Source organism: Triticum aestivum, chromosome 6B, assembly GCF_018294505.1.
Source record: "Triticum aestivum cultivar Chinese Spring chromosome 6B, IWGSC CS RefSeq v2.1, whole genome shotgun sequence".
NCBI lineage: Eukaryota > Viridiplantae > Streptophyta > Magnoliopsida > Poales > Poaceae > Triticum > Triticum aestivum.
Window position 1 is genome coordinate 412102151 of NC_057810.1, and position 10081 is coordinate 412112231.

A 10081-nucleotide genomic window follows, 5' to 3' on the forward strand; every position below is an offset into this window, starting at 1 on the left:
GCGGTCCCACTTGTAAGTGAAAATAGAACACCGCACGCATTCCCGCTTGAGCGGCGTGCCGGACCAACCGTGTGGGGGTGCGACGCGAACACGGCAGGCTTTTCCTTTTGAACTCACAACTTGTAAAATTTGGTTCTGCTCCATGGCGCGACCGATAGATAGAAAATAACGATTTTGCCTAGAGTAATGAGAAGTTTGGTTCTGGCGCCGTTCATGCATGGAATACGTACAAAAATTATGAAGTTGATGCGATGCTTGCGCTCATCGCCTCCATGGGTCTATCTTAGCTTCTAGTCAACTGATCTTTCGATTCGAGTGATCACTCTTGCCCTTGGTTAGCTTGCGTAGGTGCGTAGGATTTCGTACTACTCCTCGGCCCTCTACTACGCCTGCCTTTGGCCGTATGATAGGTGGGCCAGCCACCCCCTGGGCCCACGTGTCATTCACCCAAAGGCAGTTGACGTAAGTCAATGAAGCTGCGTCCCCCTCCGTGCCGGTGCAGTATAGTCATCTCATCGGACCTCTAGTTGGAGCCAAACGAGGGAAGTTTGATGTTTACTGGTTTATTGGTCCCCTTTGCATTTTGCACCAAGTTTTAACCTTTGATTTAACTAATAAAATGTTAATGCATGTAAACAAAAATGTTGTGTAAGTCACCTTACGAAAACCAAATAATCCCAAAACACTTAGGCACGGTGCATTAACTCCCTCCTTGTTTCTTATTTCATGACATATCAACCAATGAGAGATGTGGGTCGTGCATGCTTTCAATGACTTGAGACTACCAAACATGACATGCAGTGTTTAGTTCATTGCATGTAATCCTATTAGTACTCTAGTTAGCAAAAAAACATTAAGTTCTCTCGCCGATAGGAATAAAACACCATGTATTTATTTACATAGGGAGTAGTACACTTTTTGTGACATGCATTACTAGATATTGCTAGTCAAATACTAAAATCCAGACGGACGTGGTAGTACTCCTAAATCCAGACGGTGGTGCTACTAGTACTAGTAGTAGTACTATCAATGTAGTAGTAGGAGTACCATCACTATACTACCCGTTGGTCAAATTATTACGTGCTACTCCTCATAGTGAAGTGACAAGACCCTGCGCCGGAGATGACACCTGAGTATAGGCGCCCTATTCGGCATACCATAGTCAGCCTCACCGTTTGCAGACACTATCATCATGGCTGTAGAGCTAGCCCTGTTCGACATAATTTCCCGTGCATAGATGCACGTGCATTGCACGGAACACCAAGATTGGGGGTGGACGGCGCCGGCAGCGGCCATCGCGCCAGATTTTTCCACGGCCTTCTAGATGTGGTGGGGAGGAGATAAGGCTGATTGTGAGAGACAAGGAGTTGTTTTTAAATAGGGAACAAGTGCGGGCATCTTTTTGCAAAAATGGAGAAGCTTGGTTTGCATGCGTCAGATCTAGATCCGACGGCTATTGGTGAAAGATGGGAGGCACAACATCATCACCAACTCAGGACCTGTTTGATTCACAGGATTTTGAAAATGCAGGAATAGGACACGGCAATATTACAAGTTTCAAACTGATATTACAAATGTTAGGAGTAATGTTGCACCTACGAAGAGGGAATTACTAGGAAGTTTACGTAAGAACTTTTGTTACTTTAGGTGGATGCAGCATTATCGTACAAACTAAAATCCACCACCCTGACAAGTCACTAATGGGGAAATAAGTTTTGAGTCTCTGGCCACTTGACGTTTGAAAAACAAATTTAGCTTCTGCGGAGACTTTGTCATTTAGGCTTAGACGCTTGTGGTGTTCAGCACGCCATTCATTGTTGCGCCAGAGAACGCCAAACCTCATTACCTTGAGCACACTTGCCTCCAGAACAAAGGACCTGGCCAATTTAATCTCAGATGTGCTGCCTTGGTAGTCGATCAAATCAATTTCTGTAAGATGGAGATCAAGGCATTCGATGAGATTGTTATAGTGCAGCACATTTTTCACTTTCGGGTATTTTTTTATCTGCAAAAGAAGAGAACATGTTAGAGCAGCTGGCTGTATTAGATACCAGTATCATTCGCTCATACGATAGGGTTGGCTGGCTAGTGATATTTTTTCAGTCTCTCTCTCTCTCTCTCTCTCTCTCTCTCTCTCTTTCTGTTTTCTCTCATTTAACTAGGAGCACGTGAAGAGCTTGGGCATTTGTTGCCTTCCACTATGTGGCCGATGCCAATTTCGCAAAAGTATGCCACATAATACGCATCGATGTCAAATCAAAAGATTTTGGCACCGCTCTCGCGATGCGAGAGAGTTGGCACCGCTGTGCACACAGACCCACATGTATAAAAAATCAATCAAACCAACTACACCAGCCTCTCACCCTCCCAAACAAGTGTTTTTTATTTCCTCAGTCCTATCTCTCTCTCCCACGCAGTGTTTTTTCATTGCGTGAGTTAATTTGGCACCGGAGCAAAGTAGGTGATCCAGATTTGGGCACCAGGTAAGCAATGGAGGGGCATCGATGCCAAATGCATCACAAGTGAATTTGGCACATGTTTTGGCCTACATAGCCCACTTTTGTACTCCCTCTGTCCCAAAATTCTTGTCTTATATTTGTCTAAATACAGATGTATCTAGTTACATTTTAGTGTTAGATACATCCGTATCTAAACCAATGTAAGACAAGAATTTTGGGACGGAGGGAATACTACCTCGTATTTAGTATACAATTTTGACCATAGATTTACCTAAGAAAATGCCAATGCATGTCACTAAAAATTACACCATTTGAAATTATGTTCAAATACGAATCCAAGATATAGTTCTTAGTGACATGCATTAACATTTTGTCAGTTAAATCTATGGTCAAATTTTGATACTAAAAAATTGGAAGAGTAAACCAGGATGGAGGTAGTACTTGCTCTTAGGGTAACCATAGAGTTACCGGAGTAGTCTAAGTTACTTTCCACTATGACTAGCCTAGGCTACTATAGTAGTACAACATAAAAACGATGCAGGTTATCAGGTGAGAAAAAATACTAAAAACATTTCTTTCGGTGCAGTGCGTAGATGCAGTTTTGAACACTACACTTGTCATCGTGATTTGGGAAAATTACAAAAAAATTGAGCTACGTTGTGATTACCGTTTACTTATAGGAAAGAAGTTTCACCTCGATAAGTAGCTTCTCCGTGCACGCAAAGCATGTAAGGAATCCAACAACTTGATCCAGATTGGGGCCGATAGATTTTAGTGCTAAGATCTTCACTATGCGCATGGACTGGGTCAAGCTTGTGGGAATCATTTTCTGGTAGACGGTCGTAAATACATGGAGAAGAAATTTAAAAATGTGAATTTCAAGAAGACGGAGAAGAAGATGAGTGTTGTACCTGAACGATTACAGATCCAATAAAGAGTTCGGAGAATTTGGCAGACGAGTACACCAACGCTGTCAATTTTGGCGCATCAATGACCCTGATTTTTGTTGGACCTTCTAGATTTGATACAAGCAATCTCTCAAGGAAAGGCGCATTCTCAATGACCATAACGTGGAACAGCTGGAGTGATCTCTTCCCAATTGATGTCTTGTTGCGGGGCCAGCAAGACACATAAATCCATCGGAGATTCGTTGAGGCGATGTGGAGGCTAATGAATCCGTGGATTTGCTCAAGATGAAGGTACTCGAGCGCAACACAGCTGCGGAGCAGGTGCTCCATAGCCTTCTTTGAGATGACAACGTCGAAGAGGTCGAGTTGCTTGAGTTGAGGGAGAAGAAGGGCAGGCCGGCATTAATCTGGGGAAGATAGCAGGAGCTGAAGCTGGCGCAGCACAGCGTTGGCATGAGGCGGAGCACGGACGACAGCAGAGAGTGACATCATCCAGCTTCAAAGTTGGGCTCCTCGAGATGATCTAGGGAGGGGGATAAGGACCACTCGTCGAACTTGGGTTGGACCTTGCAGTTGGTACTGAACATGCGGATGTCAAGGCATCTGGCTGGCCCAGGGTGTGATGAAAGGATCTTGGAGACTGCGGCCATGCGTTTGCAATCCCTGTCGCAGAGGCAGCTGTCGACGGTGAGGTTGAGGGGGATGCAGCGCCAGAGGGGGCGCCACCGCTGGGAGAGCAGGGCGGTCTGCACGGCAAATTTGGTGGGGACGAGGCCGATGATGACGAGCAGCATGTCATCGGGGAGGCTGCTGATGAAATCCAGGCTCGCCGAATGCGGTTTTGGCTCGAGTCGCCTCTGCTTGTTGGCTGCCTCGCCGTCCATCTCAACCAGTGGCGACGCCGGTGTACACGTGTGCTGGTGTGTGTTGTGTGCTGGGTGTGCGCGAGTGCGTCCTTCTGTGCATGCCGTCGCGCAGTGGTGAATTGTGCGCGAGTATGTCCTTCGCGCGCAAGAAGTTTGTCCTCAATGCGCCCTCAATTTACTAGCGTGCGGGGTGCTACCCCGAGTGGTTTCAACTTTGTTTACTTCACCGCGTGTCAGATGGGCCTCTAGTTTACTTATTTTCACCCACTGCCACATGGGCCACCACACGAAGATACAGAACACGAGCTGACAAGGCAGCATGTGGATTGGTTGACCGGTCAACTAAACAATATACGAATTTATACGCTGACACAGTGAGCATATAATCCGTCGGTATAGAGAGTTCGAGTGAGAGGGGAGGCCTGTGAGAGATAGCAGAGAGAGAGAGAGAAAGAGCTACTCCCTCCGTTTGATAATGTAGTTCCAAAAATTTTGTAAGTCAAACTTTTGAAACTTTGACCAAGTTTATAAAGATATTACTTATACCTACAATACCAAAGATAATTGATACTCCCTCCGTCCCATTAGGTAAGACGTTTTTTGACACTATACTAGTGCCAAAAAACGTCTTACATTATGGGACAGAGGGAGTAGTATGAAGTAAGTACATGTTGTGATGAATCTAATGATCGTTCCAGATGTAAATGTTTTTCTCCACATAAACCTAGTCAAACTTTTTTGAGGTTTGACTTTTCAAAACATCCATATGCTTATGGACGTGACAAAGTCCCTAACTAGAGAGAGATAGAGAGAGAGTGAGTGAAAAAAGTGTGTGTGCGTGTGTGAAAGAGACATGGACAACACACGACAAAAGTAGAGAAAAAGCATGCGTGTCTTATGCAAACATATCACACATGCATCTTAGACAACGGAGGCAAGGTGAGGAGATAGTGTGTGGTTGTTTGGAACCGAGAGAGCAAGACCCGTAGCACATGGTCAAGAGGGGTCTGACAAACAAGGGAGAGAGGTCGAGACACACGTATGAAGAAAATGCAGACATGGGGAGGAGAGAGTGTATGTTTGTCATAGAGAGATTCCCTGGAGATCGTGATGGGACTACATGGGTGGGAGATCGAGTGACAAGGTGTGTGCACGATAGAAGATGCCCCAAGAGATATCGAGATAGACGTATGGATGGAAGGAGACAATACGTGTGTTCCTGATGGCTAGTAAGAGATAATCATACTTAGGAGGGGGGAGTGCTTGCGCCTATGATGGAGTGAGGGATTATGGTACTTGGGGGGTGTGTCACATGGAGAGAGAACAAGGGCGGTGAGTGTTGGATGCACTACAGGAATCAGCTACTTTGCCGTCTGCCACAGCGGACGGCAAACGCATGAACGGCGGACGGCAAATGCCTTTGCCGTCAGCCGCGGACGGCAAAAGGCTCCGGCAAAGTAGGCTACGGTAAACAGCTACTTTGCTGTCTGCTTCCTGGCGGCTGACGGCAAAGGCCCTTTGCCGTCTGCGGCGGACGGCAAAGAGAGCGGACGGCAATAATTGCACTGTCAGTCCGTTAAGTGGCTAACGGCAGGCCTTTGCCGTCCGTCGCTGATGGCAAAATTTCTAGTGTCTTTGCCGTCCGCCGTATGATGTCATCTACACGTCACTACATGGCAGGTTCTTTGCCGTCTGCCACTGATGGCAAAGTCTTTGCCGTCTGCCACTGTAGGCAAACTGACCAAATGGGTCAGCTCCCAGGAAGCACAGCTAGATGCCATGTCTCTTCTTTGCCGTCCGCGGCAGACGGCAAAGAGCCCGTTGCCATCGGTGGCAGACGGCAAAGAGCCTGCATATTGGCTCTTTTATCTATTTTTTATTAAATCCAACAATTTTCAACACAAATATATATGACATATATAGATATATTTCAAAAGGCCATTACAGAGCAAACATATAAGATATCCAACACATAACTTCATCATCCAACCATATATATTACATGCATAGTTCCATCATACATAACAAGTTCAACATAGAGGCATCCAACCATATATATTACAACAGTTTCATCCAATGATACATGCATAGTTCAACGATACAAAAGAAACAGAGAAAGGGATAAGGAGCACTCCATCTATGCAAGCTTTCGTCAAGTGAATGAAATCTGCAAAATGAAAAATAAGAAAGTTAGAACAAGAAGAGTAGAACAAGAAGAAGAGTAGAACAAGAAGAAGACTAGAACAAGAAGAGTAGAACAAGAAGAAGACTAGAACAAGAAGAGTATATCATTTATGAGCTAACTTACGTGAAATGGATCATATATGAGCTAACTAAGTTGAAATGGGTCGTTTATGAGCTAGCTAAGGTGAAATGGATCATTTATGAGCTAACTTAGTTGAAATGGGTCGTTTATGAGCTAACTAAGGTCAAATGGATCGTTTTTGAGGTAACTAAGGTGAAATGGATCGTTTTTTAGCTAACTTAGGTGAAATGGATCATTTATGAGCTAACTTAGTTGAAATGGATCGTTTTTGAGCTAACTTAGGTGAAATGGATCATTTATGAGCTAATTTAGTTGAAATGGATATTTTTGAGCTAACTTAGGTGAAATGGATCATTTAAGAGCTAATTTAGGTGAAATGGATCGTTTTTTAGCTAACTTGGTGAAATGGATCGTTTATGAGCTAAATTAGTTGAAATGGATCATTTATGAGATAACCTAGGTAAGATGGGTCATTTAGGAGTTAACCTAGGTGAAATGGGTCATTTTAAAGCTAACATAGGTAAAATGGATCATTTAGGAGCTAATCTAGGTAAAATGGGTCATTTTTGAGCTAACTTGGATGAACTGGATCATTTATAAGCTAACCTAGGTAAAATGGGTCATTTTAGAGCTAACTTAGGTAAAATGGATCATCTATGAGCTAACTAAGCTAATTATGCAATTTTTGACATAAGTAAGCTAAGTCCAGATCGTTTTAGAGCTAACTTAGGTAAAATGGATGGTTTTGGAGGTTAGTAAGCTTATTAAGTCATTTTGGAGGAGAAGAAGCTAAGTCTAGGTCATTATGGTAAGCATTGGAGGAAATAAAGCTAAGTCTAGGTCTTTATGCATGTGTTAAGCAAAACACTAGATAAACTTACCAAGATCCAGGAGGTGTAGGAGCGGGGTGGCTCGTGTCGGTAGCTGGAGAAGGATCGTGCGATGCTTGTCTGGAGTTACACTGCACCAAAGATCATTTCCAATGTCTTGTTAGCATGATGACACTCAAATGTTAAGACTAGCAAGTAATGTCCATTCAAATAAAACTCACCATGGTCCTAGGAGCAATCACTGGCATCAGCGGAGCGGTCTGACCTGTCTTCTCGCACACAGACTGCACATTTGGTTTTGACGACTCAGTCATACTAGTTAGTAATGAGACAAACACTACATGAATGTTTTGGCTAATCTGTAGAAGAAACTTACCACAAGGAGCTCGTACATGGCCCTTGCCTGCATGTCATTCCGTGCCCTCTCCTCCTCCATCATCTTTGTCGTCCTCTCCTCCAACTCCCACTGCCTCTCCGCCGCCTCCGCCAGAAGTTTCTCCGTTCTATCTCTCTCACTCTGTATAGCAGCCTGCAACACCACTCACATGACCATTTATAATCATTGATGGAAGCGCACACAATGTAATGGAGAAAGATAACTGAGTACGTATCACTAACCTTGATGGCGAGTTGCACTGGCCGTTCACGAGGCCTTATCTCAGGAGCGGAGCTTGACTGGCGCACCTTGATCTCCGGGAGAGTGCTAGGACAATGGATAAGTCCATCTCCAATGGCTATGGAGCCATGGGACCTCCCGCCACCAGATATCATCAACAGCTCTGGATCAATGGGACCCTGGCTCGGGTTAAAGTCCTCCCCTTTCCTCGCCTTCCCCTCATCTCTATATCTCACGAGCTTGTTGTGGGAGGAGATGTTGGTGAAGTTGTTTGCATCATCGAGGTCAGACTAAGAGAAAGCCTTGACTTTCTTGAAAGAGGCAGTGTGGGCCATGGCATACAGGTCGTACACCTCTGGCACCTTATCCGCCTTATTGTAGCGTGCCTAAAAGAGAGAAACAATGAAAATTAGTAATTAAAGGGCTCAAGCTTGCATGATGAATGAATTGCATGAATCATGAAGCAAACCACATACCCAGTTGCGCCCGAACTGATATAAGTTGGAGCTGCCTTGATGGTGTGGCACACCTTCCATTTGGGCATGTTTGTCCTTGGCCTCGTTGTGGAGGGCTAGCCATTGTTTTGAGCACCACTCATCGACCAACACCTCCCAACAATCCATCCGATCCGCACACCATCTCGGAGGCGCCTAAGTTAGCAAATAGAAACTTGAGCGCTACAGCTAAGAATTACTAAATGAAGGAACTTAAGTAGAGAAGGCCTTAAGAATTACCTTCATGTACTGCTCCTTACTCAAGAACTTATCGCGGCACGCCGGCTTGGTCTTCTTGATACCACGCAAGGCGTAGTAGTCTCGAACAGCCTGCACCCGAGCCTCGTGCCGTAAGTTCTGGAGTAGGCGCTTGCAGACGTTCTCGATAACATGTGCCGCGTCCTCCTCGTATCCCTCCTCACACCTGTAGAATGTCTGCAATCAAATGAGACAATATTGATTAGTACAATTAATAACTAGCTAGTTGAAGATTTTTAAATGTGTAAAGGAGAAATTACCCAGAACTTTCTGATCACCATGTCTGTCCTCGTGTCGCACACGACACCGTCGATAATCTCATCCGGCGGGGCCGGGGCAGCCACGTAGTGCTCCCAACTCAATCCAAGCTCTGGAAGCCGACCCTCACCAGGCAACGTGACAAACCCCGGGAAGTTTTGCCGGCAAAGAACTCCAAGGACGGAGTTGGGCCGGCGGACACTATGATGGTGGTCCCAACACCTGCAGCATGACAAGGCCAACGCATTAGTTATTTGAAAAAACATGAATGCACAAGGTACAAAAATATTAAATGCACTTACGTACCTCTCCCCATCAGGGAAAATCAACCACCTCTGCTCGCGGGTCACCGGCACGGACGGGAGCCGTGTAGCACCATGCTGGTAGATGGTGCCCCCCTCCTCCTCAAGATCAGTCGGCTCCCCGCCATCATCAGCATGGTCACTCGGCTCCTCGGGTTGATCCGGCCAGGTACCCCATCCGGACGTGTGCTCCTCCGGGGTCACGTGGGCCGAAGGCCAGTCGACCCAAGGCTCGTGGGCCCAAGACCCATGGACCGGAGTCCGTGTAGCCTCCTCCTCGGACGAGTCCACCCTAGCAGTCACGTGCTCGGGTGAAACAGCTGGGGGTGGCGGCGAGGAAGGCGTCGTAGCAGTCAGCCTACCTCCTCTCCCACGACCACGTGCCCCACCACCTCTCTTCCTACCTCGTCCCCTGCTGGGCACCGCGGTCGACGAAGAAGGGCCCGGCGGTGTGGCCATACTGTCCGGCAACGCTCGGCGGAGAGGTGCGTCTGGAATGGAAGACCTCAGACCACGCTCCCGACTAGCGCCCACCATCTTTCAACACCTGCCATGACAAACAGTAAACGAAATTAGTACAACATAAAAAAGACCGACATGAATAATAATATGTGTATCACTTAAGTGTATCATCATCAAGTACAACATAAAAATATATGACCTAACTAATAATTCACAAATATATGACCCCGTCGGCCTCTGGAAGGCCAAAGAACACCTTTTCGGGAGGTGTCGGTGGTCGGGGTGTCCTGTCGGTGTCGGGGTGCCGTGTCGGGGTCGGGGTGCTGTTTCGGGGTCGGGGGGTCGGGGTGTCGTGTCGATGT